Here is a 20,231-nt window from a genome sequence, read left to right as displayed (position 1 = left end):
ATTCATCTCCAGCTTTATAAGAAATGTTAAAGGGGATTCTTTGGGTGGAAAGAAAAGGCTCTAATCAAGAGTAAACAAACTTCAGAAGGAAAAAATTTCATAGGTATATACAAATATGATAAAAGTAATAGATGAATCACTTATAAAACTAGTACAGAGGTAAAGCATAATAATAGTAAAATCAATTATATCTAAAAAAATCGGTCAAAGGATTCAAAAAAATAAAAAGGCATGACAACATAAAATATGGGGGTGGAGAATTTAGTGCTTTTAGATTTTAAGTGAAAATCAAACTAATATAAACTGCTATACACATAGGATATTACATATAAACCTAATGGTAACCACAAATCAGAAACCTGTAACAGATAAGCAAAAAATAAAGAGAAAAGAATCCAAGCATATCACTATAAAAGGCCATCAAATCCTAAGGGAAGAAAAGCAAGAGAAGAAAGGAATAGAGAAGAACTACAAAAACAACCATAAAATGAGTAACACAATGGAAATAAGGACAATAATTACTTCACATGTGAAACGATTAAATACTCCAATCAAAAGATATAGCTGACTGAATAGATACAAAAGAAAGATGCATCTATATGCTGTCTACAAGAGACTCATGGTTTTGCACCATACCATTAGGTCTATGATCCATTTTGAGTTGATTTTGGGGGAAGGTGTTGGTTATGTGTCTAGATTATTTTTCCATCCCTTCACTTTCAACCTGCATGTGTCTCTAGATCTGAAATAACACTCATGGAAGATAACATAGAAGAAAACCTAGAATACCTTAGATATAATGATCTCTTTTTAGATACAACATCAAAGACATAATTCTTGAAAGAAATAATGGATAAGCTGGATTTTATTAAAATTAAAAATTTTTGCTCTGCAAAAGACAATAACAAGAGAATTAGAAGAAAAGACACAGACCAAGAGAAAAAATTGACAAAAGACATATCCAGTAAAAAACTGGCTTCCAAAATACACAGAAAACACTTAAAGCACAATATTGAGAAATAAATAAACACCTCAATTAAAAATGGGTCAAATGGGACACTTGGGTGGCTCAGTGGGTTAAAGCCTCTGCCTTCGGCTCAGGTCATAATCTCACGGTCCTGGGATCGAGCTGTGCATTGGGCTCTCTGTTCAGCAGGGAGTCTGCTTCCCCCTCTCTCTCTGCCTGCCTCTCTGCCTGCTTGTGATCCCTGTCTGTCAAATAAAATGTTTAAAAATAATAATAAAATAAAATAAAATAAAAATAAAAATGGGCCAAAGATCCTAATAGACAGCTCACCAGAAATACATAGATGAAAAGTTAGCATATGAAAAGATACTCTCCATGACATATCATCAGGGAAATGCGTATTAAAATATCAGTGATATATCATGACACATCTATTAGAATGGCCAGAAACTGGAACAACACCAAATGTTTGTAAAAATATGGAGCCACAGAAACTCTTGTGCATTGCTGGTAAAATGCAAAATGATACTGTCACTTTGGAGACAGTTTGGTGGTTTCTTATAAAACTGAATATATTTGGTCCATATAATTCAGTAATCATGCTCCTTGGTATTGTTCCAAAGAAGCTGTAATCTTATGCCTACATAAAAATCTGCACAAGGATGTTTTTAGCAGCCTTCTTCATAATTGCCAAAATTTAAAAGCAATCAAGATGTCCTTCAGTGGCTGGGTAGATAAAACACCAGAACATTCATACAATGCAATATTATTCAGAGCTAAGAAGAAATAAGCTATAAATACACACAAGAAACTTAAATACATATTACTAAGTGCAAGAAATCATTGTGAAAAAGTTTATCATTCCAATTATATGACTTTCTGGAAAAGGCAAGACTATGAAGGCAATAAAAAGTCAGTGGTTATAGTGCTGAGGGGATACAAGGAGATAAATTAGCAGAGCAAAGAGGATTTTCAGGCCAGTGAAAATCCTCAGTTTGATGTTATAGTTATGGATAGATGTCATTATACTTCTGCCCAAATTCATAGAATGCATAACACCAAGAATGAAACCCAAAGGTAAACTACGGACTTTGGGTGATTAGCCTGTGTCAATGCAGGTTCCTCCTTGGTGTTTTGTTCCATTAGGGTAAGTGCTGCTGATAATGAGGCTATGCATGTGTGGGGTTGGGAGTGTATGGAATATCTCCCAAAACTTCTCTAAAAAAAAAAAAATCCTTTTTAAAAAAGTCATTGCACCCATTTTCTAATTGGATTTTTTTTTTATTGTTGAGTTTTAACAGTCTTTTATATATTCTAGATACTAGTCTTTTGTCAGGCATCTGGTATACACATTTTCTCCCAGGCCCAGCTTTTCATTTTCTTAAAAGGGTATTATGCAAAATAAAGATATTTAGTTTACAATTTTTCCTTTTATGAATCATGCTTTTGGTGTCAAATCTAAGATTCACTGTACAGCTCTATATCCAAAACTATTCCACGTTTCTTTCCCAAAGGTTTTCTTGTTTTATATTATAGACTTAAACCTATGGCCCCTCCTATATTAATGTTTGTTTAAGATGTAAGGTTTAGGTCAAAGTTCAAGGGTTTTTTTTTTGGGGGGGGGGTTAGGTTTTTTTTGGTTTGTTTGTTTGTTTTTGCCAGTGGATATCCAAGTGCGCCAACATCATTTATGAAGTGTTTTTGTACCTCTGTGAAAATTCAGTTAGTCATATTTGTATGGGCCTATTTGTGAGTTCTATATTCCGTTATATTAATCTATGTGTCCAGCACTCTGAAACTATTGTTTTAATGATCTTACATCATATAGGAGGATTTCCCCACTTTATTCTTCTTTTTAAAGATTATTTTTAGCTTTCTTAAGGCCTGTGCCTTTCCATTTGAATTCTTGAATAAGACTGTTTATAATTTATCTCTACAAAAATCCTACTGGGATTTTGATAAAAATTGCATCAAACCTATAGATCACCTGCAGTCTCCAAATCCATGAATACAGTGTGTATCTCAATTTATCTGGGTTTTCTTTTACTTTTTATCAAAACTTTATTTTTTAAGATTGTATTTATTTAGACAGAGAAAACACACATACACACACAAATGGGAAGAAGAGTAGAGGGAGAGGGAATCTCAAGCAGATTCCCTGCTGAGCATGCAGCCCAATGGAGGTCTTGATCTCACAAACCTAAGGCCATGATCTGAACAGAAGTCAAGAGTTGGACGCTTAGCCTACTGAGACACCCAGGTGCCCCTTTCATCGGCATGTTAAAATTTCATCATTCTTATCCTGAATAGGTTTTAGTTTTTTACATCAGTATTTCACTTTCTTTGAAATGACTGTGGATGCTATTGTGTTTTTAATCTGTTATCACATGTTAATTGCTAGTATATAGAAATGTGATTGATTTTTGTATGTTGAACTTGTATCTTGCAAACTTGCTGAGATCACATTAGTTCTAGGAAGTCTTTGTTTTGTTTTCATTTTCCTCGGGTTTTCTATGTAGACAATCCTGTGATCTGCAAATAAAAGGAGTTTTAATTCTTCCTTTCTATCCTATATGTCTCGCTTATTTTTGTTTGCTCATTTATATTTTTGTCTTATAACACTGCCTAGAATTTCCACTATGATGTTAAATGCTGGTGGTGAGACAGGACATAATTCCCTTGTTCCCAATAACAGGGAGAGAGAATTTAGTCTTTCACCATTAAATATGAGGTCGGCTATATGTTTTGTATAGATGCTTTTTATTGAGTTGAAGTTCTCCTCCCCCATCCCTAGTTTTCTAAGTGTTTTTATCAAGTTCTTTCCCTGGTTCATGGTATGATAGATGAGTTTCCATCGTATCCTAGATATTCTGTCTATTATGTTTGGAGACTCTGGGAACTATTCATTTTCATTTTAGCAGGCAGTCACCTTTTTTCAATTTAGCATGCATGTTCTGGCCCACTTTTGTGATCTGTGTTTCCAGTGTGAATTTTCAGAGGTTTTACCATGCTATTTTGGCCTTGGCTTATTTGGTACCACAGGGGCTCTCCTGGTCTGCTGTGCACGGGAGCAGAAGTTTTCCCAAGCTGTTCAACCTGGTGCATCTAGCTGGAGGAAGGGGACCTTCACCCCATAGAAATGAAGAAAGGTGCCTGGACAGTATGCTGTCACTATCACCACTGTTGCTCAACACAGTACTAGAACTCTTAGCCTCAGCAAACAACAACAACAAAAATAAAATAAAAGGCATCTGAATTGGCCAAAAAGAAGTCAAACTCTCACTCTTCGCAGAAGACATAATACTCTATGCAGAAAACTGAAAGAATTCCACCCAAAATTGCTAGACCTCATACAGGAATTAGCAAAATGACAAGATATAAAATCAATGCACAAAAATCAGTGGTATTTCTATACACTAACAATGAGACAGAAGAAAGAGAAATTAAGGAGCTGATCCCATTTACAATTGCACCAAAATCATAAGATAAATAGGAATAATCCTAACCAAAAAGGCAAAGGATCTGTTCTCAGGAAACTGTAGAACACTCATGAAAGAAATGGAGGAAGACACAACGAAATGGAAAAACATTCCATGTTCATGAGTTGGAAGAACAAATACTGTTAAAATGTCCATACTACCCAAAGCAATCTACACATCAATACAGTCCCTATCAAAATACCATCAACTTTTTCACAGAGCTGGAATCAATAATCCTAAAATTTGTATGGAACAAGGAAATACCCCAAATCGCCAAAGGAATGTTGGGGGGAAAAAACCCCAAAGCTTGTGGTATCACAATCCTGAACTTCAAGCTCTATTACAAAGCTGTCATCATCAATTCAGTATGGTACTGGCACAAAAACAGACACATAGATCAGTGGAACAGAATAGAGAACCCAGAAATGGATGCTCAACTCTATGGTCAACTAATCTTCAACAAAGCAGGAAAGAACATCCAATGGCAAAAAGACAGTCTCTTCAACAAATGGTGCTGGGAAAATTGGACAGTCACATGCAGAAGAATGAAACTGGACCATTTTCTTGCACCACAGACAAAAATAGACTCAAAATGGATGAAAGACCTCAATGTGAGACAGGAATCTATCAACATCCTAGAGGAGAACACAGGTAGTAACCTCTTCAATCTCAGCCTCAGCAACTTCCTGCAAGACGCATCTCCAACAAAGGCAAAAATGAACAACTGGGACGTCATCAAGATAAAAGTTTTTGTACAGCAAAGGAAACAGTCAACAAAACTAAAAGACAACCAACAGAATGGGAGAAGGTATTTGTAAATATTTTATCAGATAAAGGACAAGTATCCAAAATCTATAAAGAACATGCCAAACTCAGCACCCAAAGAACAAATAATCCAATCAAGAAATGGGCAGAAGACACGAAGAGACATTTCTCCAAATAAGACACATAAATGGCCAACAGACAGATGAAAAAATGCTCCACCTCACTTGCAATCAGAGAAATACAAATCAAAGCCACAATGAGATACCACCTTACACCAGTTAGAATGGCTAAAATTAACAAGACAAGGAACAACAGTGGCGAGGATGTGGAGAAAGGGGAACCCTCCTACAACGTTGGCGGGAATGGAAGCTGGAGAAGCCACTCTGGAAAACAGTATGTAGGTTCCTTAAGAAGTAAAAAATAGAGCTATGCTATGACCCAGCAATTGCACGACTAGGTATTTACCCCAAAGATACAAATGGCAATGACATGGATGGAACTAGAGGGTATTATACTAAGTGAAAGAAGTCAAACAGAGAAAAGAAAATTATCATATGATCTCACTCATATGTGGAATTAAGAAACAAAACAGTGGATCATAGGGCAATGGACAGAAATATAAGACAAAATGAGAGAGGGAGATAAACCATAAAACTCTTAACCATAGGAAACAAACTGAGGGTTGCTGGAGGGGAAGGAGGTGGGAGTGTGGGGTAACTGGGTGATGGACATTAAGGAGAGTATGATGTAATGAGGAGTGGTAATATATCAGACTGGTGAATCACTAAACTCTACCTCTGAAACTATTAATACAGTATACGTTAATTAATTCAATTTAAATTTAAAAAATTAAAAATAGAAAAGGGGCTAAAGATTTGAATAGACATTTCTTTAAAGAAGACATACAAATAGCCAACAGGCGTATATGGAAAAATGCTCAATAGCACTGTCAGGAAAATGCAAATCAAAACCAGGAGACATCACTTCACACCTCTTAGAATGGCTATTACTGAAAAAGAACCCACCCCCCAACTCCAACAAAACAGAAAAACTAAAAGATGCAGGGGAAGATGTAGAGAAATTAGAACACTTACACATTGTTGGTGGGAATGCAAAATGGTGTAGCTTCTATGTGAAAGAGTATGGAGGTTCCTCAAAAAATTAAAAATAGCACTACCATATTATTCAACAGCCTCACTTATGGATATTTATCAAAAGAATTGAAATGAGGATCTTGGCAACATTAGCACTCCCATGTTCAGTACAGCACTATTCACAATAGCTAAGACATGGAAACAACCTAAATGTCCATCTGTAGATGAACTGATAGTGAAAACATGATCTATATGTGTAATGGAATGCTGTTCAGCTTTTTAAAGAGAATGACATTCTGCAATATGTGATGACATGGATGAAACATGAGGACATTAAGTCAAATAAGTCAGCTACAGAAACATGAAGACCAAATGATTCCATTAGTTAATCTAAAATAGTCAAATTCAGAGAATCAAACAGCAGAATAATAGGTGCTAGGGGAAGGGGAGGGAAGGAAATAGGGAATTACTAATCAAAGACATAAAGTTTCAGTTAAGCAAGGTGAATAAGCCCTAGATATGTGTATGACTCTGTACCTACAGAAAATGATAATGCATTATACTCTTCAAAATTTGTTAAGAGAGTAGACCTCAGTTAAGTGTTATTACCACAATAAAACAGAACTTAAAAAATAAAATTTAAAAACCCCAATGTCAAAAAACAAGATTTAAGTACCAGCATTAAATCTATTTCCTACGTTGACAAAATAATTGTACATATCTCGTACCTTACTTTCTACTGCATAAATGTCAAAATCTACTTCTATTTTATTTCATAATAGGAGAATTAGCATAATGAATGAAAATCTCAAATGTCTTTAAATATAACTTGCATCATTGCTGTGTTGTAGAGTCGATGTACTTTATCTCAAAGGTTTCTGGGTTATTTGCAGGAGAGATTATATCATTGTTCTACTTTACTCAAATTCAACTATGTCAAAAGACTATTAAGTATACCCCATGATACAGAAAGACTACACATGTTCTTAATCAAACTGGCCACAAACTATTAAGAGTATGATTTTTTAAAAATAAACAACAGAAAAATACATTCAACCAGACTAATTAATAGGTATTAACTACTATCCATCAGGGACTACACAAAGCACTGAGAACACAATCAGGAAGAAGTCACTGTGTCCTCTTCCTGGATGTAGCTACACTCTTATTGGGAAATAAGAAAATTGGTTAAGTAATAGCAACACAATATAATGCGGTTTCAGTTGGGTAAATAACAGCTATGAGAACACAAGCATGGGGAAGTTCAGAAAGTACATCCATGGTATGTGTTGATGGAATGAAGATTAAGAAGAGTTGGCCAAACTCCTCCATGGTTGCAGTTCTCTATTCATTCACCACACCCACAGTTGATGCACTCTTTCAGAGAATTTATCCTCTACACTGGAATTCAGGTCTTTGGAACTGCAGCTGCTGATGTGACTATAATCCCGATCACTCATGGATGGCTGAGGCCTCATTCCTTCTCTAACTGCTAATACAGCAATGCAGCAATCCCTCCATACCCATGGGGAACACATTCTAAGTCCCCCAGTGGATTGTCCGCAAGTGCAGAGAGTCCCAAGCCCTCTATATATACTATGTTGTGTAGTTTTTTTTTTATTTACATACCTACTATAGAGTTTAAGTTATAAAATAGGCACATAAAATCTTAATCTCTTAAGATGAACAACAATAAAGCAGAACAATTTTAGCAACACACTATAATAAAAGTCATGTAGATGTCGTTTTTCTATTTCAAAATATCTGATTATACTGTGCTCACTCTTCCTTTTGTGATGATGTGAGACGATAAAATGCTTATGTGATGAGATGAAGTGAGATGAATGATGTAGGCAATAAGATGTAGCATTAAGCTACTACTGGCCTTCTGAGGTGATCTCAGGAGGACTGTCTATTTCTGGACCACAGTTTAAAAAGGGTCCATGAAAACACAGGAAGTGAAACCATAGATAAGGGGTGACTACTATATTATTTCCAGTGAACACCATGGAGTTTCTGTAAAAATTCTGGCTTGACAATTGCACCTTCTCGAACTCTTCACAAGCTTGGTGCTTTACCCTACTAGGAAATTTACTTAGTATATAATATTCTCTCTCTCTCTTTTTTGGTATCAAGTTTGGAGAGCACAGGCATTTTAAAGATGGAAAGGAAAGGGAGACATAATTACATTATGTGGCCTTAATTATCATTAGGAGTTTGGGTTGTATAATAAGAGCAGAGGAGGAATTATTGAAAGATTCTATGCAAGCCAGTGACCTGATCATATATGTATTAGAATGATCACTCTGAATTTCAGTGGCATTTGACTGAATGAGTCAGAATGGTTTTAAAGTGAAGAATGGGCAAGTTCTAAATTATGCAGACATTTTCTGTACTTTCTGAAAAGTACCATGTACTTTTCAAGCTTGTTCCCATGAAGAAATGTTTTCCACATGTGCTTTGAATGAGTAATTCAACCAGTAATGATCTCTATCAGAAACTGATTTGAACAACTCACTGACTTCCTGCTGGGGGTAGTAGGAAAATGGAGATAAACTTAATGTCACTTAGATGTCCCCACACTGGTGGCAGAACTATTGCTGCTACTTTATTTTTATTTCCAGAGAGTTATAATGGAAGAATAACAATTTATTGAACATTTACTATGAGCCAGATACACTGGCAAAGACTTTTATCTGTTAGCTCATTTGAATCTTGTAACTGGGCAGAGCAACTGGTATCTTATCCTTACTTTTCATATGAAGAAACTCTACTTAAGGGCTTGATAATTGAATGACGGAAGAGTAGAGGACCTCATTTCATCTGGCCCATTGAATTTAGCTGTATATCTATCAAACCACTCTGAACACCCACAAATTTAGCCTGCGATGTAGTAAAACATATCTGGAAGTCTACAAGTAGAAAAGTGACAGCTTTCTGCAATGTAGGAGGTTTGGAGGCCTGAATCTGTGGGGAGATATAGGAAGATAAATGGGGGGTAGGGGGGGTGAGGGCAGGCCTCCATGAGCCGGCTATCAGAAAGTGCTATAACACCAGAGCACAAAATCAGAATACTTAGAAATCTGCTCTAGTGAGGTTCCCCTTTCTGAAAGGGGTTCAGGGCATGAAAAGGGCAGAATTCTAGGTGGGTCATTGTGGTCTCAGGATCTGAGGACACACAGAATGAATGAGGGTGCCTGAATGAGTAGTGTCCAAGCAGGGGAGTAGGAAACAGGTTACTGTCAGTGAGCCGAGGAGGGGGCTCTCAGCTCAAGTTGCCATAAACAGTGAGCTGGGCTCGTTGAGAGATTGCTCTTTGCTTGAGCTCCCTGAAAGGGACTGGAATGCTCCAGCCATTTACCATCTCCCGGAGGAGCAAACTGGCTGTGCTCACAACTGGGCAACAATTCTTAGGGCAGCGGTGGCCCCAGAAAAGACAAGAAAGTGACACCCCACCTGAGTATATGCATACTCAGACCCAGTTTTAAGACAAATCTCTTTCTCAAAGTTGAGGCAGTTGTGTTCTTGGGAAAGAAGGAATCCTGGGCCAGCTCCAAATGGATCTCTGCCTTCCACTTAAAATACTAATGCTTCTTGAGAGCAGCTTTCATAAATTTTCAACCCAAGAAGGCCAAGGAGTTGGGGGAGGGAGAAAGGAAGACTGAGAAATAATGGGTGGGGGGGAGACGGAACCAGAACACTAAACACAGGTTTCCCCAACAGTCTTTCCAAAAGTCCTTAAGCCTCAAACCCCTGGACCTGTCCCAAGAACTCTACTACTCACTGCCCCCTTCCAAGCTCCGCACTCTCTGATGAAGAGAGAAAGCTGGTCAGGGGTTCACAACATCTGGGGAGGAAGTCAGGTCAAATTTTTCAAATGCCATGGTCAGGGCAGAAGTTTACCAGGCTAGGGAGGTCCTGAGGCCAAACTCAGAAAGAAACCCAGAAGACATTTTCTTCTCTCCCCCTTTTTTCCCTTTCCTGGTGGTAGTTCCTCTTTCACACCAATGGGGAACTCTGGACAAAGTGGAAGAATGCGATTCGTGGGGGTGAGGTGGTCTTAAGGCTGCAGACCTCTGCATGTGGCTTTCTCTCATCTGTGCCCTGGACCCCTCCATAGCTGCAGACCCCCTGAGCCCAGTGCCTCTGCTTCTGGGCTGCAACCACCTGTTCAGTCCAGGAACAATAGCAGCTTCCCAGCCCCCCCTCCTCTGAAGTGTTGACCACCCCCAGAGGGAGTTCTTGCTTTCAGTTTTATCTCCTGTGGCTTTCTATTCTCTGAAAAGCCTTTAAAATAGAAGAACAGGAAACCAAAACTTCATAAACAGGAAGGCTGGCAGGTCATTTGTTTCCTTACACATGCAGTGGGGGCACTTTACCCGCTTGCCCTTAACGCCTGTTTGGTGTTCTGGTGGACAGCCGTGGACCAGAGGGAATGTCCATATTCCATGGTCCTGATTCAGGGAAGAGCCTCTTCCCAGGCCTGGGGACCAAACTCGGTCCCTGCCAGTCCCTGCTAGACACAGCAGATAAAATTCTGCTCAGGACTCGGCATCCTGGTATGGCCTGACCTAACAAAGATGGGGGCAGGGCTTTGCCCCTAGGGTTAAGTCTCTCTCCATCCTGTTCTCTTGGATTTCCTTGGGGTGATTAGATTTCAAAGTTGAGGACGGCCCACAGTAAGATTTGCCCAGTTGGAGCAGTCTTTACGTATGTTCATATTGTTAAAACAAGACAATAACTGCAGAAATCAGTCTTAGGTCAAGGACACTTTTTTTTTTCCCCAGTGGACTATTTTAAACTCTGAGATTTTTTTTTTAGAAGTTTCACCACCAGGTAATAATAAAAAACACATGACTTTGAAAAACATATTGCCAGTTTCTTAATACACTGAATACGCTTGGGGTGCCTGGGTAGCTCAGGTCATGATCCCAGGGTCCCAGGATCCAGTCCTGCATTTGGCTCCCTGCTCAGTAGGGAGCCCGCTTCTTCCTCTTCCTCTTCCCCTAGCCCTGGCTCCTGCTTTTTCTTGCTTGCTCTCTCTCAAATAAATAGAAAAAAAAATCATAAGAAGGAAAGAAAGAAAGGAAAGGAAAGGAAAAGAAAGAAAAGAAAAAAAAGAAAAGAAAAGAAGAGAAGAGAAAAGGCTGGCAAAACACACTTACCCTATGGTCCAGCAATGTTGCTCCTTGGCATTTACACAAATTAGTTGATTTAAAAACTGAGGTCCTGGGACATTGAGAAGCCTGCCCAAGCCTGTTTGGAGTAGCTATATTCATAAGTGTGAAAGTTTGGAAGCAGCCAAGATGCCTGTTAATGGATAGATGGGTAAACACAGGATGGAACAAATTTAGACTGAAAAAGAACTCCTGTAACAGATAAAATTAAAAGGGTAAGACATAATAAAGAAATGAAAAATAAGCTGGCAGCTCTCAGCACAGAAAAGGAAGGTGAAAAATACCTCTGATATTCTTATCAGAAAGATAAGAATGCCCACTGATATCTCATAAAAGAAAATTGTTAGAAATATCATGATATAATAGTGACTCTGCAAACCAAGTCAACCCAATTAGAAAGGGGTTAAACCAGAAAGGGAGACAAACTATAAGAGACTCTTAATCTCAGGAAACAAACTGTAGGCTGTGGAGGGGAGCTGGGTGGTAGGGATGGGGTGGCCAGGAAATGGACTTTGGTGAGGGTATGTGGTATGGTGAGAAAAAAATTGGAAAAAATAATTTTATAAAAGTGGTTCTTAAGAAAGAAGAGTTCTGACATGCATAAACTCAATATTCCTAAAGACTAGCCCACAGTAGAAAACAGCTAAGCATTAACAGAAAAAAACTGTCCTGAAATAAGAAGTCAACTAAATCTGAGCATTGAATAAATAAATAAAGCACATCTTGGTAAAGCTTCTTATTTTTCAAAATAAAAATAAAGTATGTTGCTTACAATGGGGCATGCCAACCTCACCTTAGACTTTGCCACAGTCACATCAAGGGCTGGAATTGATAATGTCAGCACTGTATGAGAAAAATACTGAGTGAGGCAAGTTCTTATATCCATTCAGTTCTCACGCAAATTAAAACCAAACAACATTAGGAACTCATTGAATACAACATACACAATATATATCTTTCTAAAAATAAACTACTTGATAAATAAATAGATCCAGCCAACTAATGGATAGTTTAAAATAAGGATCTCAGAAAAGATGAAGACATTGTATGAAACGAATGGAACTATAGATTCTTCACTAGGACTAATGATTTTATTTCATATGAAGTTTAAGCGCTACATATGATGATTAAACTGTGTACGACGAAAGGATAAGGATAGTCAGAAGAAAAGCAGGTGAATCACTGAACTCTACCTCTGAAACTAATACTATATGTTTATCGCATTCAAATTTTAAAAAAGGAAAAAACAAACAAAAATAAAAACTTCCCTGTACAAACCTTTTACAACTGTCTTCGTATTTAGATTTTGTCTGAAAGCCATTTCTCACAAAAAGAAGAAGTAAAAAGAAGAAAAAAGAAAAAGAAGAAAAGGAAGATCACCCCTGAAAGGATCTTTCACCAGCCTGGAAGAAGCGCTCCACGCTTTCCACGTGAACAACTACTTGATTGGTAGATGAGCACGTGGACAAAAACCTGATTGGGTGACAGGCGCATGGAGGAGTAATCATATTAGAATGGTCGCCTACAAGCCTGTAAAAACCCCTAGACTTAAGACACTCTGGTTGGATCACCTCCCTCTTCTGGGAGCTTTGCATAAATCGTGCTTTGCAGCCCACCACTTCTTCTGGTCTACTTCTTTCTTTGTAGCAGCGTGACTAAAAACCATGTGCCCTAAAAGAAAAGAAATCTTACAACAGTAAAAACAAAGACTGAACCACAATTGAAACTTTCATTACCTAAAAAAAAAAAAAAAAAAAAAGTAAATATAAGAAATGTAAATGTAACTGTATTCTCCCTCTGGCAAAGGTAGAAACTCATTTGATAGACTTTTGATCAGCCAACAAATATGAAATTGAGAAAATTTAAATTGGAAAAGTTACAAAGTGACATAGCAACTTAAAAATCCCTCATTTATTTAAAACATGGCATCTATCCACGAACAAAAGTGTCGCTTTGGGAGTTTGTGTTTTCCAGCACCATACGCCAAGGGACTCAGAAGTCACACTCACCTAGGAATTGGGCAATGGGCAGACAGACCCCATATGGCTGTGGAACCAGGAGGATCTTGTTCACTGAATCCAATCCCTTTTGACCACAGTGCCTGGAAAATGCTGACTTGGGCAGATACTCACAGACACGAGAGTCTTTATGGAAGTTCCCGTTTCTAGGGGCGCCTGGGTGGCTCAGGTCATGATCTCAGGGTCCTGGAATCCAGCCCCGCATGGGGCTCTCTGCTCAGCAAGGAGCCTATTCCCCTCTCACTCTCCGCCTGCCTTTCTGCCTCAGTGTGATCTGTCTGTCCAATAAATAAATAAAATCTTAAAAAAAAAAAAAAAAAAAAAAGAAGTAGTTCCGGTTCCTAGAGAAAAAAAAAAAAAAAAAAGACAAGAAACCCGGTCCTACTAACTGCCTTCTAGACTCCAGTAGGAAGTCTGGCCAAGAGCTGCTGGGAAAACTTCACCTGAGGAACCACCCCAACTGGTGCCTAGGCACCCCCAAAGCCCTTAGCACCAAACCCACACTTACGCCCAATTTGTAGATGGCTCTTTATGTGCACTCCTTGGGAAGGCAGCAAGAGGAAACTAGATTAGATACAGTATATGCAGAAAACAAGTTAGGTTTTGAGGTAAGAGAGGAAACATAATCTTCAACTCTAGCACCACCCTCAGGAATAAAAAGGGAGGTTACCAAAGCCAACAGGCTCTGTTGGAAGGTGGAGAAAAATATACAAGCTTAAGAATTATGCCAAAATAGGGAACAAGAAGCATGGAGCAAGTATCTCCTACGAGGCCAGAGAAAGCCTCAAAATATGAGCAGGATCAACAGAAAGTACCTCTCACTTGAAGGTAGCTAGTAAAGATTGAAGGAAGTGACTGCTACTTCAAGTGTGAAAATAGTAATGCAAACCTCCAATTAATGAGATTCCAAAAACTTTACTTCTGTAACATAATGGTGTATTAATCACTGAACCATATTACAAATGTTAAAGGAAAAGAGTATTAAAATCAATTATTGCTACTATACTTAAATACAAGATGTGTAAAGCGGGAAATTTCAATATTAAAAACATAAAAGGAAAGCTAAAGGGGTAGAGTTTTTGTATGTTGTCTAAGTTAAGTCACTATCAGTATAAAATGCACTCATATCTATAAAATCTTTTGTGTGAAACCATAGTAGATTCACACACACACAACAACAACAAAGAGAAGGAAATCAGATCAGGCCACCACAGAAAATCACCAATTCACAGAGGTAGGCAGCAGATGAGGAAAAAAGTACAACTGAACTACAAAATAGTCAGAAAGCATTAATAAGATGGCATTATGAAGTCTTTACATATCAATAATTACTCTAAAAGCAAATGGAATTAATTATGTAATGAAAAGGCACAGAGGGGCCAAATGGAAAAAAGAAAAGAGGAAGAAGAGGAAAAAGGAAGAGGAGGAGGAGAAAGAAGAAAGAAGAAGGGGGGAAGAAGGAGGGGAAGGAAAAGGAGGGAGTGAGGGGGAAGATGGGGGAGTAGGAGAAGGGAGAAGAAGAGGAGGGAGGGGAGAGGAGAGATGAGAAAAGAGGAATGGGGAAAAAGAGGAGGAGGAAGAAGATCCAACAATATGCTGCCTATAAGAGACTCACTTCAGCTTTTGATAACAAATAAAAAAATAATAAGAGACTATTATAAACAATCATATGTTAGCTAACTGGATAACCTAATAGAAATGGATAAATTCCATTCTACTAGGAATTAATCATAAAAAATTAGAATATCTGAACAGACCAATAGCAAGTGAAGATATCCTATCAGTAATCAAAAACCCACACAAGAACACAGGAAAGCCCAGGACCAGATGATTGCACTGGTGAATTCTACCAAATATTAAAGAAGAATTAGTACTAATCTTTCTCAAACTTTTCTTAAAAATAGGACGAGAGATACTTTCAAAATCACTTAATGAGTCCAGCATTATCTGATGAAAAATGAGCAATATCCCTGGTAAATATAGATACAAATGTTCTCAACAAAATACTTAGAAAAATGAGATCAACAGCACATGAAAAGGATCAGACAGCAAGATCAAGTGGGATTTATTCCTGAGATGCAAGGATGGTCTAACATATGCAAATCAATAAATGTAAACACTATGTTAATAGAATTAAATTAAAATTTTATAGGATCATCTCAATAGATCCAGAAAAACACTTGACAAATTACAACATCTTTCCATAATAAAAACTCTCAACAGTTACAGAAAGAAGATATCTCAATATAATAAAGGTCATATACAACAAGCCCACAGCTAATGCCATAGTCTATGGTGAAAGGTTGAAAGCCTTTCCTTTAACATAGAAACAATACAAGGATGTCATGATGTCAGGGTCATGAGTTTGAGCCCCATGGCAGGCCTCTGCTCAGCCCGGAGTCTGCTTGCAATTCTCTTCCCCTCCTTCAACCCACCCCCCATGCTGGAATTGGTTCATGTGCTCTATCTCGCAAATAAATCAAATAAATAAATAAATAAATGCATACATACATACATACATACATACATACTAATCTTTTTTAAAACGTCCTTATTCTGATTATTTAAATTTGCATTGAGTATAAACTATTCATTAAAACATTTTTTCCCAACAAAGAAAAATGTAAAAATAAAAAATATTTCTAGTTTGCTGGCTATAAAAAAGGAGGTGATAGGAAGATTTAACGCATTCATTGATGCCCAGTATAAAGGTTATAAATTGGAAGAGCTTGAGTCAGGTGGTAATATCCTTTAACTGTTTGAGTATACAAACAAAATAACTATTACATATTAATCTGGGTTAAATGGGTTCATTCCTTTAATATATTAAGAGTTTTAAGTATTCATTAAGATATCCTCTAATGATTCAATATAAAAATAGTCAAATGACAAAAACAGAAAATTTACAAAAAGGATCTACAAATGGCTCCAAAGCACTGAGCAGATTCTCAACTCACTCAGAACAAAAGCAATGTAAATTTTTAACCAAGATAGATATGATAGATAGATAGATAGATAGATGATAGATAAACTTTTGCCACTAAAGACCTTAATAAGATTATAAAGCTTCTAGCTTTCCAAAAGAAGGGTGTGCACTTATGGACTATGCGGAAAAGGAAAACATAGATCACATACAAAAGATAATTATAACACATATGCACAAACACATGCACATTTCCCTCTTTACACATCTAAATATTTTATATTTTATATTTAGATTTTACTACATAACCCTCCCAACAAATAACATGAAGTATAACACAGTAGATGCTTCATAAATATGGACCAAATGACTGTTGAAATAATCACATGACAAGGGCATCATATCACTTTATGAAATCAAGTCTGAGAATTTGATTTTTAGCAGCTGCCTTATATCCCGTGTACCTCCTCTATATTTGATAATACAAACATGATAAAAGAACTGTGCTACACTAAAAATAACCACAGTTCTCCAGTTATATAAACAGGTGTTAGTTTTTTGTTTTTTGTTTGTTTGTTTTTTTTCTTTAAGTAGGCTCCACACCCAGCATGGGGACCAACACAGGGCTTGAACTCCCGACAATGAGATTAAGACCTGAGCTGAGCTCAAACGTTAGATGCTGAACCAATAGAGCCATCCAGGCACATTATAAATGTGGGTTCTAACTATATTCATCTTCATTTTAGTGGTTGGACTTCAGGCAAATGCTAATAGGGCTAGTTTTGCTGGCACACCACCACCTGACCATAGCTATAAAAATGGAAATGTTTCTAGGACGGTATTTGTGGTAAGTATTTCCTGTGCATAGCCAACTGACCTATTTTATCCGCAGTGGAAATTTCTAAACCTTAAACATGAAACATTTCTGTGCAGTATCTTTCTTATCATAATGTGAAAATGTTCTCAATATTGGCATAACTCATTATGAAACAAGCTATAGAAAGTGCATTAACTATTCGAAAAGTTTGTATTTTGTCTTGGATTAAATAGTGGGTTCGGTTGGTGTTTAGATATCTTTAATTTTTTTTAAAGATTTTATTTATTTGTAAGAGAGAAAGAGAGAACACAAGCAGGGGGAGTGGCAGGCAGAGGGAAAAGCAGGCTCCCCACTAACAAGGAGCCTGATGTGGGACTCCATCCCAGGACCACGGGATCATGACCTGAACCAAAGGCAGAAGCTTAACCAACTAAGCCACCCAGGCATCCCATAAATATCTTTAATTTTTGCAGTATGATCAGCTTATATTAATAATTTCAAGTTCAGTTATAGAACCCTAAACCATCTTTTGCAGCCATATATAACCATTAGCCCAGTTTAAAAGTGGAAAATTCGTTAGAATATGTTCTAGATAGAATTATAGTCCCTAACCCCCCCCCAAAAAAATTCATATACTAAAATCCTAGCCTTAGCACCTCAGTAAGTGACTGTATAGAGGGGAAGGGTAATTAATTTAAAATGAGGTGGTTAGGGTGAGCCCTTATCCGATACGACTAGTGTCCTTATTATTTATAATATCTTATATTTGAAGAAATTAGGGTACAGTTGCAGAGAGGTCATGGGAAGACACAGAAAAAAGACAGCCATTTCAAATCCAAACACACGGGTCCCTGGGTGGCTCAGTGGGTTAAGCCATTGCCTTCGGCTCAGGTCTTGATCTCAGGGTCCTGGGATCGAGTCCCGCATCAGGCTCTCTGCTCAGCAGGGGTCCTGCTTCCTCCTCTCTCTCTCTGCCTGCCTCTCTGCCTAGTTGTGATCTCTCTCTGTCAAGTAAATAAATAAAATCTTTAAAATCCAAACACAGAGCCAGCCCTAGAAGAAATGAACCCTGCTGACATCTTGATCCTGGACTTCTAACATCTAGAACTATGAGGAAATAAGTCATCTGTTGTTTCTACCACCCAGTCTGTGGAACCTTGTTCTGGCCACCCTAGCAAATCAACACAGGCAGTGTTATACTTCGACTCCCCTGGGAGTCAAGCCCCAGACTGGTGTCCTTTCTCAGGGGGAGTCTGCTTCTCCCTCTCCCGCTGCCCCTGCTCATGTGCTCTCTCTCTCTCACTCAGGCTCTCAGATGAATAGTCTTTTAAAAAGAGCATTTTTATGTGCTTTGGTGAGTGCTGTGAAGTGTGTAAACCTGGTGATTCACAGACCTGTACCCCTGGGGATAAAAATATATGTTTATAAAAAATAAAAAATTTAAAAAGAAAAAAAAAAAAAAGAGCATTTTTATCTATTCATTTCTTCATTTCTTTTTTTCGTTTCTTAAATTCTACATATGAGTGAAATCATGTGTATTGGTCTTTCTCTGTGAATTATTTCACTTAGCATAGTACCTTCGGGTCCATCCATGTTATTTAAATGGCAAGATCTCTTTTTTCTTATGGCTGAGTAATATTACACTGTGTATCTCTCTCTCTCTCTTTCACTCTCTTCTCTCTATCTATCTATCTATATATATATACATACATAAAACATTTACACACGTATATGTGTGTGTGTGTGTGTATTTATTTATGTCTCTCACATCTTTATCTGAATCCATCTACTCATGGTGACTTGAGTCACTTTCATATCTTCCATACTCTTTTCCACAGCGGCTATATCAATTTTCATTCCCACCAACAGCTTATGAGGGTTTTTTCCTCCACATACTCACCAGCACTTATTATTTCTTATCTTTTGGATTCCAGCCATTCGGACAGGTGTCAGCATAACATATCTTCTCTATCCATTCATCTGTCAAGGGCTATATGGATTGTTTCCAATTCTTGGCTATTGCAAATAGTGCTGTTATGAGGATGATTATGGAAATATCTCTTTAGGACTCCTTTTCTTTCAATTATTTTCAATTCTTTAGAATATATACCCAAAAATGGGATTAATATGGGAGTTTTATTTAAAAATTTAAGGAACCTCTATATTATTTTCCATAGCAGTTGCTGCGGGATTTTACAATCCCACCCACATGGGTTTGCATTTCCCCACATCCTTGTCAACACTTGTATTTTTTTTTTTTGTAATAACCAGACTAACTGTGTGAACTGATACTTCATACCAATTAGCATGCTTTTCATTTGTTCAGATGGTTAGTGATGTTGATCATCTTTTTATATGCTTGTTGGCCATATCTTTATCATTTTAGAGATATATCTCTTCAAGTTCTTTGCTCATTTTTTGGGACCCTGAGATCATGACCTGAGCCAAAGGCAGGGGCTTAACCCACAGAGCCCCCCTGGTCCCCCTAAAATTTTATTAACATACAATGTACTTTTTGTTTCAGAGGTACAAGTCTGTGAATCATCAGTCTTACATAATTCATGGCACTATAGCACAAACCCTCCCCAGTGTCCATAACCTAGCTACCCTATCTTTCCCTTCCCACCCCCTAGCAACCTTCAGTTTGTTTCCTGAGATTAAGAGTCTTTTATGGTTTTTCTCCCTCCCCGGCCCCATCTTGTTTCATTTTTTTCCCTCCCTTCCCTCCACGACCCCCTGCCCTACTTTTCAAATTCCTCATATCAGAGAGATCATATGATAATTGTCTTTCTCCAATTTACTTGCTTCACTTAGCATAATATCCTCTAGTTCCATCCATGTTGTTGCAAATGGCAAGGTTTGGGGGTGTTTGATAGCTGCATAGTATTCCATTGTATATATATACCACATCTTTATCCATTCATCTCTTGATGGACATCTAGGTTCTTTTCATAGTTTGGCTATTGTGGATGTTGCTGCTATAAACATTCA

At 37.7% G+C, this 20,231-nt stretch overlaps 1 protein-coding gene across 13 annotated transcripts in view; it reads right to left on the bottom strand.

The window, feature by feature from the left end:
- CLEC2D (C-type lectin domain family 2 member D) overlaps positions 1-14,004 on the bottom strand; it is a 32,126-nt gene extending 18,122 nt beyond the window's left edge. For 3 of the 13 annotated variants that reach the window (XR_014313703.1, XM_082738339.1, XM_082738340.1), the window contains exons 1-3: positions 13,615-13,780; positions 12,276-12,325; positions 11,471-11,615 (exon numbers count right to left, since the gene is read on the bottom strand). The gene's annotated coding sequence lies outside the window, so the exon portion shown is untranslated. Of the gene's footprint in view, positions 1-11,470; positions 11,616-12,275; positions 12,326-12,760; positions 13,154-13,491 lie in introns of all 13 variants that reach the window. The other 10 variants (XR_014313702.1, XM_082738349.1, XM_082738347.1 and 7 more) reach the window with 9 other exon arrangements.
- Between the last annotated feature and the right edge of the window lie 6,227 nt (positions 14,005-20,231).

This window comes from Mustela nivalis (assembly GCF_964662115.1).
Source record: "Mustela nivalis genome assembly, chromosome: 7".
Classification (NCBI taxonomy): domain Eukaryota; kingdom Metazoa; phylum Chordata; class Mammalia; order Carnivora; family Mustelidae; genus Mustela; species Mustela nivalis.
Note: the sequence above shows the minus strand (reverse complement) of the source record. Positions and strands in the feature narration are given on the sequence as shown.